The 19,347-nt window shown below is 42.2% G+C and overlaps 4 non-coding genes and 1 pseudogene across 4 annotated transcripts; 4 read left to right on the top strand and 1 right to left on the bottom strand.

Annotated features, from left to right (window-relative positions):
* Positions 1 to 7,425: 7,425 nt before the first annotated feature.
* TRNAV-UAC lies at positions 7,426 to 7,498 on the top strand. The gene has a single exon. It is a non-coding gene; the product is annotated as a tRNA-Val (tRNA).
* Positions 7,499 to 10,701: 3,203 nt separating this feature from the next.
* On the top strand, positions 10,702 to 10,775 carry TRNAI-AAU. Its single transcript has one exon. It is a non-coding gene; the product is annotated as a tRNA-Ile (tRNA).
* A 1,438-nt stretch (positions 10,776 to 12,213) lies between these two features.
* On the top strand, positions 12,214 to 12,285 carry TRNAQ-CUG. The gene has a single exon. It is a non-coding gene; the product is annotated as a tRNA-Gln (tRNA).
* Positions 12,286 to 14,399: 2,114 nt separating this feature from the next.
* Positions 14,400 to 14,481, top strand: TRNAS-GCU. The gene has a single exon. It is a non-coding gene; the product is annotated as a tRNA-Ser (tRNA).
* A 2,738-nt stretch (positions 14,482 to 17,219) lies between these two features.
* Positions 17,220 to 17,759, bottom strand: LOC105513902 (annotated as a pseudogene).
* Positions 17,760 to 19,347: the final 1,588 nt, after the last annotated feature.

Here is a 19,347-nt window from a genome sequence, read left to right as displayed (position 1 = left end):
AGCCTAATTCGCTGAACTTCAGAAGCGTTACTTGTGCGACGTACAGTCGAGTGTTGTCATGAATAATTGGGCCCTTCCTGTTAACCAATGCTGGCTGCAGACATTGCACTTTTCGGTGTATCTCATTGATTTGCTGAGCATACTTCTCAGATGTAATGGTTTCACGGGTGTTCAGAAAGCTATAGTGAATCAGACAAGCAGCAGACCACCAAAAAGCGAATATGACCTTTTTTGGTACAAGTTTGGCTTTGGGGAGTGCTTTGGAGCTTCTTCTCGGTCCAATCCCTGAACTAATCGTCGCCGGTTGTCGTACAAAATCCACTTTTCATCGCACGTCGCAATCCGATGGAGAAATGGTTCGTTGTTGCGTGGAATAAGGGCAGATGACACTTCAGAACGGCCATTTAAAAAAAAAAATTTTGCTCAGCTCATGAGGCACCCATTTACCAAGCTTTTTCACATTTCCAATTTGCTTCAAATGCCGCACGGTAAAATGGTCGACGCTGAGTCATTTGGCAACTTCTGTGGTAGTTGCAAGAGGATCAACTTCGCTGATTGCTCTCAATTGTCTTGCCACTACACTCTTCATCTTCAAGGCTCTCCTCACCTTTGCAAAACTTCTTGAACTACAACTGCACTGTACGTTCATTAGCAGTTCCTGGGCCAAATGCGTTGTTGATGTTGCGAATTGTCTCCGCTGCTTTATGACCCGTTTTGAACTCGAATAAGAAAATTGCTTGAGGCCGGACGCGGTAGCTCACGCCTATAATCCCAGCAGTTTGGGAGGCCGAGGCGAGCGGATCACCCGGGGTTGGGAGTTCGTAGACTAGCCTGACCAACAAGAATAAACTCCGTCTCTACTAAAAACACAAAATTATCCGGGTGTGGTGGCGCATGCTTGTAATCTCAGTTTCTCGGAAGGCTGAGGCAGGAGAATCGCTTGAACACGATAGGCGGAGGTTGTGGTGAGCCGAGATCGCGTCATTGCACTCTAGCCTGGGCAACAAGAGGGACATTCCATCTCAAAAAAAAAAAAAAAAAATGAAGAGAGAAAAAAATAGTTTTTTTGTTTTATTTTATTTTTGTTTTTTTTTTTGGGGGGGGGTGTGGACGGAGTCTCGCTCTGTCTCCCAGACTAGAGTGCAGAGGCGCAATCTCGGCTCACTGCAAGCTCCGCCTCCTGGGTTCACGGCATTCTCCTGCCTCAGCCTCCCCAGTAGCTGAGACTACAGGCGCCCGCCACCACGCCCGGCTAATTTTTTATAATTTTAGTAGAGACGGGGTTTCGCCGTGTTAGCCAGGATGATCTCGATCTCCTGACCTCGTGATCCGCCCGCCTCGGCCTCCCAAAGTGCTGGGATTACAGGCGTGAGCCACTGTGCCCGGCCTTTTGTTTCTTTTTTTACATATATGTATCTTGTTAAGAGGGAAGTGAACTTCGCGTCACGGCCGGTTAACTTAATTGGTTCGAGCGTTGTGCTAATAATGCCAAGGTTGCGGGTTGGATCCCCGAACGGGCCACAGTGGGTGTTAGCTTTTCATCATTTATATCGATCATCTGTGAACGCTGTGAACGCAACCAATATGTCTGAATACAAACTATAGATCGTCACTGCTGAACCCAAGCACAGTCATCAAGATAACTTCACCTGCCAGAGGGGGTATTGAGTAACACTTAATACCTTAATTTGAAGAAACGATATTGCTTAGTTGTCGTCATATATATACATATATATTTTGTTTGTTTGTTTGGTTGGTTGGTTTTGAGACGGAGTCTCTCTCATTGCCCAGGCTGCAGTGCAATCGCACAACTCGGCTCACGGCAACTTCCACCTCCTGAATTCAAGCGATTCTCCAGCCTCAGCCTCCCAATTTATTTTCCATAATCTTGATTCTTGAAGATTAGCTTAGCTTGTTATGTAATTCTTGGTTCACACTTTATTTCTATTTTTAATACTGATCTAATTTTTTATACTACTGTTCAGAAGTCTGATACTAGGCTTCTATTTATAGGAACTTTCCTTGGATAATCGTTGTAATGATTACATCTACTCTATTGACTCTTTTCTTTCTTTCAGATAATCCAATTAAAGTATTAAATTTTCTGAGGCCTTACCTTAACGTATGCAGAAAAGCCTTCCTTGCTCCTTTGTCTACATATTTGGTCCCCTAAATTTCTTATTTGCATAGCAGCCATTGAGACTTTAGCTTGAAATGGAAAATATAATTTTTCTTCTTCAAACTTTCCCAACTCTCCACAGCACATCACACTAAAGTGTTAAGTGAAAGACATTCCTCTTTCTTCCTGCTCTAACCCTTATTTTCTCATTTTGTCTTATTTGCTCCTTCTCCCTGCCTCAAATTTAGAATTCCTTGGATTCTCCCCAAACACTGACTTATTTGTCCATGCTGCCTCTAATGACAGATTCCCCTATCCCCTCCGTCTCTCATCAGCCAATTTCTTACTTTTCATCTATTAAGTCTTGGATCAGTTATCACTTCTTCTGAAAGTTTTTCCTCACTATTTGGAGTGACAGAGTTTTCCCTTCTCTATGTTTCTGTGATAGTGCATGAGTATTTATCTCTGAGGTTTCATTTGTCAATTTAAAATATAACTACCCTGTTTTGGGTAATTTTATTACGAAAATCAGTGCTTGAGCCCTTTGTTACCTCGGGCATGTCAATTTTTTCAGGTTATCTGTTACCTCTAGAGCCTAGCTCAGGATGGGGCATATTGTAGGCTACTCATTAATTTCTTTGAAATAAATGTCTAATCAAATTGTTGAAAATAATAAACTCATGCCATTTATGTTTCAGATTTAATGTCAGAAAAAAATCATAAGACTCAAGATCTTGCTAACTGGGAAATACTGTCTTTCTTCTCTGTTTCCTGAAACATTGTGGTCAATCCAAGTTTTAGCTGCCAAGAGCAGGAGTTTTCCACTTTGCTATTTGTCAAAGATTCATAAGCGGCACTGTCCTGTCATGTCAACAGATTTGGAGGAAGAGCACCATCTCACTGTTGAGCACTTTCCAGATACCCGGGAAATGCTGGAAAAGGAAAAAAGACAGTGACAAATGTCAGTTGAAATAGGAAAATAAATAAAGAATAGACAAATGTTGTACATCATCTGTCCATTAAACAGATTGATGTTATCACTGAACATATGCTTTCCAGAGCAGTATGAGTGACACAAACAATAGAATGACTGATGACTCCTAGACACACTCACCACACATGAATTCCCAGTCACATGAATTCCCAGATACCATCTCTTTTTTCTTCACCTTCTGACAGTCAACTGGGCACAGCCCACCCCTCCCCCATCACATCCCCTGCTCAGCAGTGTCCTCCAGACAAGCATTGACTTTGCAGAAGCTTGAGTGGTCTCCAGATCTTAGTGTGTTGGATCCTCCTGGCTCCTCATGGTCAAGAAGAGAGTTGGAAATCAAAGCCATAGGAAAACATTGAAGAGTTCCTTGAAATCAAATCTCTGTGTTTATTCTGCCTAGCTTTGGGGGAGAAATTTAGACTCTAGGTATGAGCTGTATTTGGTTATGAATCATGGAGTTTCTATAGCATTAATTTTAACAAATAGAAAGTATGAAGGAAAGGGCCGGGTATGGTGGCTCACGCCTGTAATCCTAGCACTTTGGGAGGCGGAGGCCAGCGGATCACGAGGTCAGGAGTTTGACACCAGCCTGGCCAACATGGTGAAACCTTGTCTCTACTAAAAATACAAAAATTAGCCAGGCATGGTGGCTCACGCCTGTAATCCCAGTACTCAGGAGGCTGAGGCATGAGAATTGCTCGAACCTAGGAGGTGGATGTTGCAGTGAGCTGAGATCGTGCCACTGCATTACAACCAAGGAGAGAGTGAGACTCCATCTTGGGGGTGGGAGAAGAAAAAGAAAAAAAAAAAAAAGAAAGCATGAAGGAAAGAAACACAGGTGGGTAAAAATATAAAGAAAAAACGTGGCTGGGCACAGCGGCTCATGCCTGTAATCCCAACGCTTTGTGAGGCCAAGACAGGTGGATCATCTGAGGTCAGGTATTCAAGACCAGCTGTATCAACATGGTGAAACGCTGTCTCTACTAAAAATACAAAATTAACCAGGCGTGTCAGCATCTGCCTGTAATCCCAGCTACTTGGGAGACTGAGGCAAGAGATTTGCTTGAATCAGGAGAGAGATGTTGCAGTGAGCTGAGCTCGCCGCAGCACTGCACTTCAGCCTGGGCAACAAGAGCGAAACTCCATTTCAAAAAAAAAAGAAAGAAACAAAGAAATAAAAAGAAAAAAGAGAAACATTAAAAGTTAATAGGTTTCAGTATATCCAAAGAATCACCATCTCATTCTGCTGTGAAAGGCCTGATTGTAGCAGGGAGTTTCTGTAATGTAGTAATTAGCATGTCCGCCTAGCCTGTGAAAGGATTCTGGTTTTTAAATCCAGTGGAAACAACAGCTTTTCCAAAAAATTTGTCTTACGAATACCTTTTTCCAGTCTGAGGCTGGCGTTTTCTCTCTCAATAGCCTTTTGATGAAAATAACGCTTAGTTTGGATGAAGTCCATAGTTTCAATCTTTTTAAAAATGCTTACTTGTTTTGTCAAATCTACAAAACATTTGGCTATCACAAAGGCAAGAAGGATTTTTCTAAATTTTCTTTAATAGGCTTTGTTTTCATTTGCACTTTAAGGTGTATGGTTGAACAAAAAAGAAGAGGGTCTAAACAAGTAAACAAACGAAAAACGAGAGACGACGCTACGAGGTGTCATCCATCTCTGGTAAACATTTATTGTTGTTTTTTCCTTTACAGAATTATTTTCAGAAACCTTCCGCAGGAGATTTGTGAGTGGAGGGGGTGGGGTGGAAAGCAGTAGGGGATAGAGAAGATTACTAAGAAAAGTTTCCTGTCTGGAACTGCGGCAGATCTCTTTGGATAGAGATGACTACTTAACCTCACTCTGCTTTCCTTCGCCGCGGTTGCCGCCACGACCCTGTTCTTACCACCAGCAATTCCTCCAGGGACTTGGTCAGCAGCCCAGCTTGATCTGCGTCTCTCTGCTAAGGTGTTTCCGCAACAGGGTCAACTCCGAGCCTCACCTTTCTAGGAATCCCGGGCGCCGCGCAGGCGTCTGGAGTCCAGGCGGAGGCTTCCCTGGGTGCGGCGGCCACTCTCTGCCAGAGGTTGTGAGTTATCCAACTGTCACTAGAGTCACGCTCCGGCGAGTTTAATTTAGGCACGGAATAGTCCTGCCTGGGTTGATGTTGGCTTAGGATGAGTTTACTTGAGTGTGTGATTTAGAAATAGGTCTATGGGACAGACGTGAAATCCGGCATTGGGGCCCTCGCAGGCAGGGTATCTAGACTGGCAGCAACTGGTGCAGGATATTGCCAAGGACTCGACATCCAGCTCAGCTCAAGGTGGGGATGAAGACGTCCTGGTTGCAAGGAGGGAGCCCTACTCCCTCCGGAATCAGAACTGTGCATAGCGGGCTCTGGATTTGCCAGGATGTTTGAGGGAATTTGAAATGAGAAAGGAGAGGAGGAAATAGTTTAATAGTGTATTGACTTACTGGAGTGTATTTTAGTCACAGATTTTGGTTTTAAAAAATGAGAAATACGGAGTGCAGGATTTCTGCTTGATTGAGTACAAGACTAGAAAATAAGTGCTACCACCTCCCTAGTCCAGCTACACTTCAATGTCTTAAATCCTAGTGCATCTGCAGAGCCCAGCACCGGATGGGGTAGGGGAGTGGGGGCGGAGAGAACACAGAACTGGAATTCTACGTAGGGGAGTCAAATTTGCTGGGCTCTCAACTGAAACCATCACCTTTGTTTTAGTTGGCTAAGGGTATACACATGATCTGAATTCCTCTGAGTATTCCCAAATTATTTGGGGGAAATTTTAGCTGGTTTTAACCTAGAGATTAGGTCACACTAGGTCTCACATCCTGTGTACTTTGAGAGAACGAAAGGATAAAGGGCAAAAACTGGCATTTTAAAAGAGCCGATTATCACACATTTTATAGCTATTTAATAATGTAATCCTTAATATTATGACCTGAAATCCTCTCCACGGCTGACTCTCATGTGTTCAGCTTTATTTCATACCCCACTGCCCCTTTCTCTCCAACCACACTGTCCTACTTGCAAATCAATCCCTCTTATTTACCATGGGTTTGGGTACATACGATTTCTTTTACCTTTAACATTCTTTTAAACCTAGTTAACATCTCCCCAACCTTCAAACTTGAGCAGAATCATTATTTTCTCAGAGAAATCTTCCCCTAAACTTTCTAAATTAATCTTCATATATTAAATAAGAGCACTATATGTCTCTCTTTTCTTGGAAATGATGCATTAATTTGGATGATAACTTGATTACTGTCTGTCTCTCACAAGAATATAATTTCCAAGAAGACAGGTGCAGTGCCTGGTTTCGTTTACTAATAAAACCCTACTGTCCATTGCAATGCCCATATACACAATGGGCACACAATAAATATGATTTGAATAATATGTGAACCCATACCATTCTACAAGGTAAATGTTAATCTTATTTTGAGACAAAGAACTGAGGTTAATAGTTAATTGTCCAAATTGCAGAATTAGTAAAAGAGTTATTTCCTATTTTTCCCGGATTTGGGACTCAATTGCAGAAACTGTGTAATCAGTAGGGAAAGAGGAGTTGAATTCTTCCCTTTAAAAAAGATAGATAATAACAATGGCCTTCGTGGTCAGCATCTTTAAGGAAAAATGCAGACTGGTGTATTTGAACAGGATTTTCACCATCACCCCAGTGAGACACTCATTAACTATACAAATTGAATGCTGTATAGAGAGGTATTTCATAGACAATAGAACCTTTCCACTTTCCTGATAGTCCTCTGCCCTTACCAAATTCTGTAAGCATGCTTACTCTCGTGATATATTCAGAACAATATGAAGATCTCCAGACAAGAAACACAGACATCTGGTCATCAAGATAGGAGATACACTCACTTTGAGCCTCAACTTAAGTTCGCAATATTCTGGCCACCATAACCCTTCCTTTTACACTATGTAGAATCTTGTTTACTATATTACATCTCTTTACATTTTTTTCCATAAACATCAACAACAACGAAATCACACTCTTCTGAATTCCTGCCTCTGCCCCGTGAAAAGAAAAAAAAAGAAAAAGAAAAAGAAAAAGAAAAATCAACGTCTACAGTAACGAGCCTCGCATCTCAGGGGAGATTTTCTTAAATTCTCCAGTCACGTCTGAAAAAAAGAAGTTTTAATGAAAGACTTTGTAGTAAAGAAAAGTATAGTAACCTTGATAATTTACTGAAAGGAAAGGCCAATCAACTCGACGTTACCAAAGCTGAAAGAGAAAAATTTATTTCTCCCTTAACGAAGGAAGCCAACAACAAACACGGGTTTCCGTAGTGTAGTGGTTATCACGTTCGCCTTACACGCGAAAGGTCCTCGGGTCGAAACCGAGAGGAAACAACTTGTAATTTTTCGGGGTGTTTCTGTTTTTCAAGATTCCCTTAGCTTACCTTGTCAGTGGACGTCTTTACAAAGGCACCATTGCACGATCTCTCGAACACTTTCAGCTTTCAAAAAGCATTAATACTGTTCTATTAGGTATTTCTCTCTGCATGTTGTCAGCAGTGTTCTGAATAGGAGGAGGTTCCTGTCTTTAAAGGGGGCGAGATTGGGGATGAAGGGGTCTCTGCCCTCTTCCTAATGCGAATTGTTGCCTGCTGGCTTTATTCGAAGAGAGGCTCTTGGAGATTTCCATAAGTATGAGTCGCTGCTTCTAGACCAAGAGTCCCTGACCACTTGAGTGAACATGACCAGTCTCCAGCAATTCATTTATTGTCAGACAGTATTTTCAAACATCGCATGACTTTTAGGGAAGAAAAGAAGAGAGAATGGGGAGGGAATACGTGTAAGACAAGATTCTGCAGGGAGAGCTCAATTAGGGCAGAGGCTACTGCGTCGCGTGTTTCTCCACGATCCTTTCCCTTGATGGTCCCATCTCCCGATCGCCACAAAGACCTCAGGGATTAGGTTCGCAGGAGCCTTGTTTAAGGGCCTTTTGGCTCGGAGCGTTTCCACTGCGAAGTCAATGCGTAATAGCACGTTTGCGGGAAGATAGCGTTGCATGGAACATTGGGCCGGACCCGCCTCTCCAGGTCCAGGCTGGGCTCTGGTTGCTCACTCGCTGCTGGGAATCTGGCTCCCACTGGGGCATGGCAAAGTTCCACTTAAGGACGCTCCAGGTGGATATGGGGTAAAGTTAGCGTGTTTCCCTACATTTAAATACACTGGGGTCCTCGAAAGGAACCTAGACGGGGAGATGTGTGCACACAAAGCGTGAAGATCTTTGTGTCACAAGTTAAGTTAACCAGAGTGCGTCCACCACAGAAGAACTAAACAACTAACTAACTAACTAACTAATGATTCTACCAGTTTTTGTCAGCTAGCCTAAATAATTAGCCACTACAGTGCTGGCAGATTGATTACATGAATTGAATAGCCTAATGTCAGCGATGGAAGCTAAGCATGGGCCCAGTAACAATGGGCTTGTCTGTTACAGGAACTTAAAAAGATCTTTTCAAAATGCAAATCTGTTCATGAGACTTCTCTGCCTAAAATCCTTCCATGGATTCCCATTGTTGGTAGGGCCAATTCAAAAATCCTTAACTTGGCCCATACAGAGTAATCATAGTTCTTAGTTTAGACTCAATATAGATCAATTAATGCCTGTTAATTTTAGTGCCCCATCCTCTTCACTATCAAGTAAAGTATCCTGATTTATTTATAATAATCTACTAGAGGGTCCTCCAGCATGCACATGTTCTCTCCTCCTCAGTTGTCCTCTCCTACTGCTTGCACATCACTCTGCAGCTCAGTCTTAATCACCAGACACACTGACACTGTCTTAGCTCCTCTCCCATCAGGTATTTTTGCCATATTGTTCTCTCTGAGGTGCACAAAGGAAGGCCTCTGCTGATCCTTCTCCTTGCTCTCCATTCAGACCCTTCCTCCTCCCACCTGATTCTATCACATTCCCAAAGTCTTGCCTAACTGAGAGAAGGTGATATTCCAGAAACAAACATTCCGCAGTATGAATTTCTCTACATTTTCACTGACTGTAATTCAGGAAGAAAGAGGGGTAGAAATGTGCCCAGCATCCTATTTGTGCTCAATATAGTTAAAACAAACAAACAAGGAAAAAGAATATTGGGATCAATCCTCTACAACACAGGGGGACAATGGCTGTCAAAATTGCCAATATACGTATTCTTTGATACAGCTTTTCCACATGAATGCGTGGTATCATGGCAGATATCAGACATGGTGTATGTTCATAGACATAAAGAGTTTGCAATAGCAGGATGGAAAACTAAACTAACTGGTCATTAAACTATGATATATACTAACATAATTGAATACTATACTTTTTTTTTTTTTTTTTGAGATGAAGTCTCACTCTGTCGCCCAGGCTGGAGTGCAGTGGCACAATCTCCACTCACTGCAACCTCCGCCTCCCAAGTTCAAGTGATTCTCCTGTCTCAGCCTCCTGAGTAGCTGAGATTACAGGCGTGTGCCACCATGCCTGCATAATTTTTGTATTTTTAGTAGAGATGGGGTTTCACCATGTTGGCCAGGCTGGTGTCCAACTCCTGACCCAGATGATCTGCCCACCTCAGCCTCCCAAAGTGTGGTGATTACAGGCGTGAGCCACTGCTCCTGGCCAACTACTACACATATATTTTTTAATTATTATACTTTAAATTCTGGGGTACATATGCAGAACGTGCAAGTTTGTTACATAGGTATACACGTGTATAGTATATATAATACTATACATATTTTTAAAAGAATGGAGAACACTTGTCTATTCTGATACGGAAAGGTTGCAAAAATACATTGTAAGTAAAAATTTTAAAAGGCAAAGGATTTAAAAAGTGTATAAAATGCTACTATTCGTGAAGAGAAAAAAGAAAACACTTGGGTAACTTTGTCTATGTATTCAAAATCTCTGGAACGATAAACAAGATGTTAAAAACAATGGTAATGCTTTTGGGAAACAATGGCTGAGTAGACAATGATTCGGTTTAACAGCCCCTAGAATGGTGACTAGAACCACATTTCCAGCATTTTCCAATACCAAGGTCTTCGAAGCGACCTTTGATTTGAGTTCACTTTGGGAATCTAAGGGAACACATAGGAAGACTCCCAAATTGAGGATCTGGACAAAAGAAACCTGGGACGATCTCGATTGTGGGACTATCGAGAATCAGACTCGTTGGGAAAATCCTTCAGGTACCAATTTGTATGTTGTTTTAGTGAGAGGCTTTTACGAAGCAAAGACTCGTTAATATTTCACCGAATCTGATTCATTGTCTGCATGTATTGACTAGACATTCAGAAGGCAGCAAATATTTCCATAAATTCTTGGGCCATTAGCCACAGTTTGAAATGTTTAAGCGTCCTCTTTCAAGTCTACGAATACAGCTATTTTGTTCTGTTTTTGCATTAAGAGGAAATTTCTCTTTCTTTCTATTAAGACTCTAAAGCAGCTAAGAAATTGTTCCTCCCTGTAAGACAAACAGGAATTACGTTAAAGAATTTAATACTTTAGCGGAGCAGGGGCGGGATGCGAGTGAGAAGAATAACAAAGGCGAGCTCCTACGAACGGCCGGTTAGCTCAGTTGGTTAGAGCGTGGTGCTAATAACGCCAAGGTCGCGGGTTCGATCCCCGTACGGGCCACTAGCTTCTTCTTTTCCCCTCCGAGAAATTTGGTTTTCATGCTCTAAGATGATTCAAATTCACCGTCCCCGTTTCTTAATGAACCTAGAACCTAAGTTTGTTTCCTGATCATCTGAAATGCTACATCTCCCCAGGTAATGTTCTTCTTCTTTTTTTTGTTTTAAATGTTCTTTCTGTTTCCTCCAGGAATAAGGATTGGGGACAGAAAGTTGTTCAGAGCAGAGACCTCCAAGATTGGGAGCCTGCTTAATGAGAGTGGGGGTGGGGAATGCGGAAAGAGTTCAAGGAGTGGAAAGATAACTGGCATTTTTTTAAAAAAATAAAGCTTATTTGATTTCACATTTTCCTTCCAAATTAGTCCTGAAACCTACCTTCTTTCTCAAATTGTCGAGACACAAGATAAAGAATAAATTCTTAGGATGTGTGTCTCTGAAAACCCTTTCGAATTTAACTGAGAGACAAAATTGCCCTGTGAGGAAGCTATCACTTTAAACAAGGAACCACAGACTTTTTTTGTTTTATTTTGTTCACAGAAACCGATTGTGTGTGTGTGTGTGTGTGTTTTCACGTGGGCTCCTGTGTGTGTCACAAAGGGATATGCGAAGGAGAAGCAGGGAGTTTTCTTTGTGTCCGTTTGGAAGTCTACCCTGTACATATTCCTCATTGGTGAAGGGCAGTGGAAGGACCGGGGAGCTGTGCACTGTCCTGGGAGACTCCAGAGGGACCTTTGTCTACTCTTCCCCTTCTTTCCCTGAGTTGCTATCCTAGGGTTGCTGGAATCTTCCTCTAACCCTGTAGTTCAAGTGCATTTATTTCAGTTTTCTGTAAACAGCAACGTGGCTCACCTGTGACTTCGGTAAAATCTTTCCATAACGAGTCCTCAAAAACGCTACATGTCACCCTGGTAAAAATGATTTTTGAGAAAATAATTAGATCTATAACGAAAAGGTGTAAAGCATCTCAGGTATCTGACTCAAATTTCTCACCTGTAAAATAGAAATTATGGGTCCCATCTCACAGCGTGGTTGTGAGCTTCACAGGTGAGGTAACAATAGAAAACACTTGTCACAAAACCTGGCACACGGTAACCTGGTATACTGTGTACCTGGCACCTGGCACACAGTCTTGTTTAACAATCTCACTTGTTTTCCATTGATGAAATAGAGAGGCCCGAGGCCCGGGGCGCCAAGCTCCTAAACCACTTGAAAGGAAATACAGTGATGAGAGTACTCCGGACATTTGTAAGTCAACGTTTTCCATTACGACTCTGGTGTAAAAGTGTTGAATGTAGGCATGTGGCAGGTAAGCGTCTTCTTGACTTAATCCTCCACGAGGAAAAGCAGAATGTACCCATCACCCAAACTATGGGGCAGAGGGAAGGAACCTAAGGTGGCGAAATAGGTCACCTATGACTTTAGGAAACACGTGTGTAGGCGTAGGTTCCATGGTGTAATGGTTAGCACTCTGGACTCTGAATCCAGTAATCCGAGTTTAAGTCTCGGTGGAACCTTAGTTTTTGTCCTCTGCTAAAACTGAGGCTGGTGAGAAGAGGAAAGGAAATTTGGTGATAGTCACCGACAGAGAAAAGTTGGGATGGAAACTGAGGAAAGGATTTACCCACGTAATGGGTCTGGAAGAGCTGACAGTCGCCGAAGCCGAGAGAAAACTGTCCTCAGACAAGACCACATGGGGATACAAGCTCAACTTCTGAGGGCTGGGCCGATAGAACAGGTGACGGGAAGATACAACTGGCGACAGTCAATAGTCAATATAATTGCTGCTTGGAGTTTGCACAAGCAAGTTTTGCTTGGACAGAGAAGAGGAGGAAATGAGCTGAAAAGACTCCCTGTCCCAGCATAACAGAGTTTACTCTACGCCCCCTCCCCGCCCACTCTTCCCAACGCCCAGAGTCTCTCAGCGTTTCCTAGTGAGGGTTCCCTGAGCGCATTGCTGGGCGCGCAGCAACTCGGCTTTCTTGGCATTTCCACGTCTGGGCATGGACCAGCTCCTGAAGAAGGGATTTCAGAGCTCGGACCCTCTTAGACGATTGGAGAAGTTCAATCACCCGGAAATTGCTGGGGCGGTTTGGTTTTGGAGAGAGGCGGGGACGAAAGAAGAAAGCGGTGAGCGAGGAGAGAAGGCAGGGAATGTGATCAGGAAAAAGTTCTTGCGCTAGCTAAGGAATGTCAGAGAAGCCAGCGCCCGGTGCAGCAGAGAAGCTTAGCGACAGGGTTGCTGCACCGGAGACCATGAGATCCTAGAGGCTACAAAGAAACATTTCCCCAAATGTGTCTCCCCTACCGCGCACTAACTCCCTATGGGATGTGAATGCTCCCTACTTCCATCTTCCCCTGCGAATCATTCTCGCCTTTTAGATAACATCTTACTGTGACAGAACAATTGGAAATGCTGGTGTCTCCAAAGTCTTCTGTAAACAAGACACAGAGTTGCGCTTCTCAATTGCGTATTTTACATGATTTCATGAAGGAACTGACAAATTCCTCATTTACTTCCAACTAATAACATTCCATTTTTAACAAATCGGAACGTACATATTGGGCCGTGGAAAGTTAGTGTTTTCATTTTTTTTTTTTTTTACAATTATTGAGACTAGTAGGAAAATTCTTTGACTTTTATCAAATATGAATATCCGTAAAGTTACATATTTTGCGTGGTCCCAAATCTCCTGCTCGCCATCACTTTTATTTACTGCTACCATTTATTTATTAAACTTAGATAAACGTGATGGGAATGAGTTGAAGGTTCCACTTTAAATAATGTACCTTAAATAATCATAAAAACACCTTTTGGAAGCCTCGGACTTATTCAAAACGACAATCTACTAATCTTTTTATTGTTAATTCCACCGAACCTTTCTTATTCCAGCTATAAGAAGTATTTATCCGCGGACACATGAATTGATGGAGAAAAAACATGTTAACAGCCATTTCACTAAAAGATGCATTTCCAATGCAACTCTACTTTTCATATATACTTATTTTATGAAAATAAATATATATACTTTCATATATACTTTCATATATACGTATTTTCCGTTGCTGTGCGTTATGACAGGGTCTTTAAGCATAAAAATACGTAATATTGGGATAAAATTCTGTGGCAGAAACAGAACAGAAATACATTTGCAACAGAAAAAGGGTCCCCCCCCCCCCGCCGTTCTCCCCTTCCACCCTCAATTTTCAGCTGCTTAGCCTTCAGTAAGAAGGGCTGTAAGGCCTAACTTGAGATCTGAGAAATGAGTAATGAACTAAGACAGATGAAGTGAGGGCAGAGAGAAGAGTTAAGAGTGCTGCGGGTAGAAAATGAGAAGGAGAGCATGGAGCTTGGGGAGAAAAAAAATTCACTGTAGTTGGAAAGTGAGAATGGATACGGAGGAACGATAACACTCAAGATTGGACACACAGGCGTTGGGCAGGATCATTAAACTGTAAAAGGTTCTCCATACGAAGGTGGAAAGAACTTGTTTTGTGTAAGAATTCTTTAGAGAGACCACAATTTGAAGGACATTACAATCCATATCAACACATCACCAAAATCAAGCTGCAAAGCTTCGTCAAAAGCAAGCCTTAAAGGATTATCCCAAAAACGCATTGCATCCCGAAGGACGAGGTGGCCGAGTGGTTAAGGCGATGGACTGCTAATCCATTGTGCTTTGCACGCGTGGGTTCGAATCCCACCTTCGTCGACTCTCTTGTTTAAGAGGGTAACCAGGTTTCTGTCGCAGGTCTGAGTTGTTCTCAGTAAACGTTATATAGATTATCTACAGCTTTCCTCCTTTTGTTTCCTCTAATTTCTCTCGACCATCTATCAGTTTTATTTCCTCCTGAGGTTCCACAGAATTCCTGCGGATCTGAGTGGAATTACTCTCCATTCTTAGATTACAGTTTACTACATCGTGGGCTGCGGGCATTGCCTGCACCTGAAGGGCTCTTAGCCAAGACGTCCGCACGGTGCAACCGATCCCTTGCTCCACTCACATAGTGCTTCATGTTACAAAGTCAAAGAACCAAAGGCATTGTTCAGACCCTGACTACCCTCTCCTCCGAACAATTAACCGAAGTGTTTGTGTGTCACCTTCCTCTCTATTTACATATAAACGAGTAATCTGTACCTTTGCTTATTGTCAAAGTAAAGTGCTTTGGAATCTCCAGTCTGGGATTTGCTTCAAAATACTAGTTGATGTTGGGGAGCAATAGAGAAAACATTGACAAAATATTGTTAATTGTTTAAGCTGGTTGATGGGAAGTTGAATGTTCGTTATACTAATCTTTTCACTTCCTCAAATTTTTATTAAAATGCTTTTTATTTTTTATTTATTTTTTATTTTTTGGACAGAGTCTTACTCTGTCGACCAGGCTGGAGTGCAGCGGCACGATCTCAGCTGACTGCAGCCTCCGCCTCCCGGGTTCAAGCGATTCTTCTGCCCCAGCCTTCCGAGTAGCTGAGACTACGGGCGCCTGCCACCACGCCCAACTAATTTTTGCATTTTTAGTAGAGATGAGGGTCTCACCTTGTTGGCCAGACTGGTCTCCAACTCCTGAGCTCAGGTGATCCACCCGCCTCGGCCTCCCACAGTGCTGGGATTACAGGGTGAGTCATTGTGCTCGAGCTTTTAAAACTTTTTATCTGGAAATAATTTTAAATTTAAGGAAAAAATTAAGAATAAGAATAGTATAAAGACCACCCATATACCTTTTATCAGGATTCACCTATTAACGTTAATTCTCTATCTCTCCGTATATGTTTATATCTGTGTATGTTTGTGTGTATGTGTCCCAGAACATTTGAGAATAAATTATATATATTATGTTCCTTTGCTTTTAAATATTTCAGTGAGTATTTCCTAAAGGAGTAGTTTCTTGTGCTATAGCCATAATATAGTTACCAATTCAGTATATTTAACATTGATATAAGTTTTTAGGAATTTTCTAACCTGTATTCCATTTTTTTCAATTGACCAGTAATATCCTTTATAGTATTTACCCCCTCTCATTCAGGAATCAGTCTAGAATTGGGTGTTTTCCGTACCCCTTTAGTCTCCTTTAACCTGGAACATTTTTGCAACCTTTCTTTGTACTTTATGACATTGACTTTTTGAAGAACATGGTAACTGCTCACATTTTTAAACAGAGAACATTTCTTATTTGGGCTTTGCGTGATTTTCTCCCCTTATAATTGGGTTCACGTTATGCATCCCAGAGAATAGAATGTATGTGACATGTCGTTCTCAGGACTATTAAATCTGGAGACATGCAATGTTCATTGCCCCTCATTACTGAGGTTAATTCCAATCACATAGTCAAGTTGATATATATGTATACTTTCCTCCTTGCAACTAATAAGCAATCAGCGGGAGATGCTTAAAGATCATACAAATAACTTACTCCCCATCAAAATTTTCCTCTAGAGTTAGCGTCTATTGATAATTCCTACCTGGACCATATTTACTATGATGGTTGCAAAATGATGTTCTTTTTTTCAACTCCAGAATTTTCTTCACATTTACCAGTTTTTACTTTGGCATTCTATTGTAATCAATAATCCCCCTTGGCCGGGCGCTGTGGCTCACGCCTCTAATCTCAACACTTTGGGAGGTCGAGGAGGGTGGATCTCAAGGTCAGGAGCTCAAGACCAGCTTGGCCAATATGGTGAAACCCCATCTCTACTTAAAAAAAAAAAAAAAAAATTAGCCGGGTATGGTGTCGGGGGCCTGTTGTCCCAGTTACTTGGGAGGCTGATGTAGGAGAATCGCTTGAACCCGGGAGGCAGAGGTTGCAGTGAGCCTAGATCGCGCCACTGCACTCCAGCCTGGGCGACAGAGTGAGACTCTGTCTCAAAAAATAAAAAAAGAGTCCCCCTTTAACATCCATTTATGTATTTATTATCAGTATGGGCTCATAAAATCTTATTTTTCAGTGGTTTACAATTCCATTATTGTCTTGTTAATAACTTTAGTAGTCCATATAACCCAGATTTTGTCAGAGGTAGACCCTTCAAGCTGAGTACTCTGTCCTTGTGACATTCCTCCACCATATTTCTTAAAACTTTCTTAATTTCTGGCAGGACAAATTGTTCTAGGCTCTACTACATTTACCCTGTCCCCGTCCTGAAGTCTCCTATTTCTTAGAGGTGATCTTTTAGTGAGGAATGTATTAGAGACCAGTATCCAGGGTCTAGGTGTACTTACTGTTTCTAAGACACCTTTGCTTCTAGAACCTTTTATCAACAATATCTAGGAAATACATGTGTATACTCACATATACAAAATATGCAAATAGACACACACATATGTACATGTGCACATATACATGCGTGTGCACATACATATGAATATTTTAATAATTATGAGTACCCAACGATATTTACTTTTTTTTTTTTCACCAGTTGTCAAATGATCCTTTATTGAAATACTTTCCTTTGTGCTTAACTGGCTGGGCATTTCACAGCACCACTGTTGATGTCATGAGGGTGGCTGCCATCAACATTACAGCCCACAGACTGGGCAGTCCCCAGGATCTCTTTAATGGTTCCAGAGAGTTCTCTGGCTAAGGATCGGTGCCACATCTGTCGAGCAATGTTGATGATCTCATCAAAAGTGATATTCCCTCTGTGTTTAATGTTATTCTGTTTCTTTCTGTCTCTTGGTGGTTCCTTGAGGGCTTTGATGATCAGGGCAGAAGCAGAAGGCACCACCTCAGTCCGGGCCTGTCTGTTCCGAATGGTCCATTTCACTGTAATCCTCAGGCCCTTCCAGTCACCCGTTGCCTTGGCAACGTCATCACCAACCTTTTTCGGAGACAGACCCAGGGGGCTGATCTTGGGGGCCAGCGCAGAAGTGGCACCGACTTCACTTCAGGTGCACCTCAGGTATACGACTTTGATCTCGTTGGGGTCGAACTTCGGCGGCATAGTGGAGGCGGCTTGTGTCGGATGAACCCGGATTCCGGACGACAGAAGAAAGTAGCATCTTTGCCCCCTCCGAAAGCCGAGAGGTTGTTTGTTTGTTTGAGCCAGAGTTTTTCTCTTGTTGCCCAGGCTGGAGTGCAATGGTGTCACCTCGGCTCACCGCAACCTCCACCTTCCGGGTTCAAGCGATTCTCCCGATTCAGCCTCCCGAGTAGCTAGGATTACAGGCGTGTGCCACTACCCCCCAGCTAATTTTGTATTTTTAGTAGAGGTGGGGTTTCTCCATATTGGTCAGGCTGGTCTTGAACTGCCGACCTCAGGTGATCCTCCGGCCTCGTCCTCCCAAAGTGCTGGAATTACCGGCACTGGCATGAGCCACCGTGCCTGTCCAGATATTTACAATTCTAATGTATCTCCTGAGGGGCTTTTAAAAATTTTTTTTAATTTAAATTTTTATTTTTTGCCTTCCCACCATCTATTTGTATGATCCTCTTCTGCAATTAGAATAGTGGCTGAAATGATTTACTCAAATGAGTAAATCAACACATTTACTCACGTGCCCTATCCTATAATACACCTAAAATTGCTTCAAAATTGCTTTGTCCACATTACAACAGAAAACAAAATCAATTAAAAAGAGTCCAAGATTTGTTTGTAATTCTCGTCCTGCCCCAAGTTAAAAGTAACTTGGTCTGGTTCTTTCTTTTCCTACACCGTGATTTGGTATTCTCTTGAATACCAGCCCAGGCTGAAATGTGGGGCCCTGATCTCAGCTCACTGTAACCTCCACCTCCCGGAGGCTCAAACCACCCTCTTACCTCTCCAGAATAGCTCGTTTTTTTTGTTGTTGTTGTTGTTGTTTTTGTTTTTGTTTTGGTTGTTGTTTTTGTTTTTGTTTTTTTTTTGTGGAGACAGGAGTTTGCCCTTCTCTCAGGCTGGTCTCGAACTTCTGATCTCAAGGACCCGCCCGCCCCAGCCTCCCAAAGGGCTGGGATTAAAAGTGTGAGCCACAGCATCCAGCAATCACTACACTCCTAGGTAATTGACTTCATTGCTTCCTGATTTATCCTTCTGCACGTCTGCCTTATTTTTCCTTTCTTCTTGCACTTCAGAAAGTAATATAGTACTATAAATATTCCTTTGCATTTTGCTTTTTCTTCACTTAACAATGTCTTCTAGAAATTGCTCCGTAGAAGTTAATAGATATCGTCCCTATTCACTCTGTTTCACACTATCCCAGTGTGTACACGCACTGTAGGTATAAACTAGTCTCCTATGACTGGACATTTAGTCAAAATGCTTTTTGGAGTCAGTGGGTAAAAATAAATTGAAGATTTTGGCCCAGGGGGTCAAGAACATCTTCAAAGCAGCAAGGTTAAAGGAAAAAAAGTGCTCCCCTAATCATCTTGTTTCCATTTGTCTGATTCATTCTTTTGTGTGTTTAATTTAAGAGCTAAATTCTCATTAATTAGGGTGCTCATTGTTTAGAATAATTTATATACTTTTTTTTGTTTTCCATATGTAACGACTCACTAAAGAGGGCTTTAATTTAAATTTTTTTTCTCACGGCTGGGCGCGGGGGGTTTATTCTTGTAATTGCCAGCACTTTGAGAGACGGAGGCGGGCGGATCGCTTGAGTCCATGA

Source organism: Colobus angolensis, unplaced genomic scaffold, assembly GCF_000951035.1.
Source record: "Colobus angolensis palliatus isolate OR3802 unplaced genomic scaffold, Cang.pa_1.0 Scaffold237, whole genome shotgun sequence".
NCBI lineage: Eukaryota > Metazoa > Chordata > Mammalia > Primates > Cercopithecidae > Colobus > Colobus angolensis.
This window is presented reverse-complemented; position numbering and strand designations above follow the sequence as displayed.